The sequence below is a fragment of the Oryctolagus cuniculus genome, unplaced genomic scaffold (assembly GCF_964237555.1).
Source record: "Oryctolagus cuniculus unplaced genomic scaffold, mOryCun1.1 SCAFFOLD_169, whole genome shotgun sequence".
Lineage (NCBI taxonomy): Eukaryota > Metazoa > Chordata > Mammalia > Lagomorpha > Leporidae > Oryctolagus > Oryctolagus cuniculus.
The window spans coordinates 79,816-80,914 of NW_027208377.1; the positions used below are offsets into that span (position 1 = coordinate 79,816).

A 1,099-nucleotide genomic window follows, 5' to 3' on the forward strand; every position below is an offset into this window, starting at 1 on the left:
AAAAAAAAAAAGAAGAAGTGTTAGCACTGATATAATAACAGACACATAGTTCAATGGAAAAGACTTGGTAGCATAGAAATAAACCCAAATTTCTACCAGCAACTCATATTTAACAAAGGAACTAAAATGAACTGGAGAAAGAAGAATCTCTTTCACAAGTGGTGCAGAGGAACTTGATTATCCATATGTAGAAGCCTGAAAAGAGACTCCAACATCTCTTACACTATGTGAAAGTGAACTCACAGTGAATTAAAATGTAATCATAAGACCCAAACCCAAGTAAACATAGGGAAACTCTAAATATTGTCAACACACAATAGCTTTTGGGTAAGATTCCAATAGCAATAGTCACAAAAATAAAAACAGAGACATTTGAGTATATCCAACTAAGATACTTCTTCACAACAAAGTAAACATCAGAGTGTAGATACAATGAACAGATGGCAGGAAAAATTAAAACTCTGAATGTTTACAGATTTCCAGAACATTTACATGAATTGGAAAAACTCCAAAAAATACAGTGAAGAAACAGGCAAGGATCTGAATAGACATTTCTCAGAAGAAATGTACATGGTCAAAACATGTGAATATGCCCGATGTCACTAGCCATTATGTAAATATAAATCAGAACACCATATCAGTCTCCAACACCTGTGGGAGAATACAACACTCAGGTGTTTGTGTGTGCAGCAAGTGGGTTTAGAGGACCCTGTTCACCTCTGGAGAGCAGAGCCTACAGGGAGGTAAAGAAACCTTACTGCGCAGGGGCATGCTAATCTTCTCTGTATCATTCCAATTTTAGTATATGTGCTGCCGAAGCAAGCACATGTGCTGCCGAAGCGAGAAAGAGATGAAAAGAATTTATCTCAGCTAGCCACTAATATTCAAGAAACAAGGTCTTCAGGAAAGCCAACTCAACTGACATTTTCATGTCATTGTTAAATAAAGGAAAAATTATCTAGGTTCAGCAATACGTAGTTTATAAGAGAAAGACTACAGAGTAATTTCCTTGGCATAGAAATAACTTTTTTTTTTTTTTTTTTTTTTTTTTTTTTTATCCATGAGGGCTTGCTATCACCACCACACACCCACATCCCAT

The 1,099-nt window shown here is 35.9% G+C and overlaps 1 pseudogene; it reads right to left on the reverse strand.

Moving 5' to 3' along the window:
- Positions 1-758: 758 nt before the first annotated feature.
- On the reverse strand, positions 759-826 carry LOC138848357 (U6 spliceosomal RNA; annotated as a pseudogene).
- Positions 827-1,099: the final 273 nt, after the last annotated feature.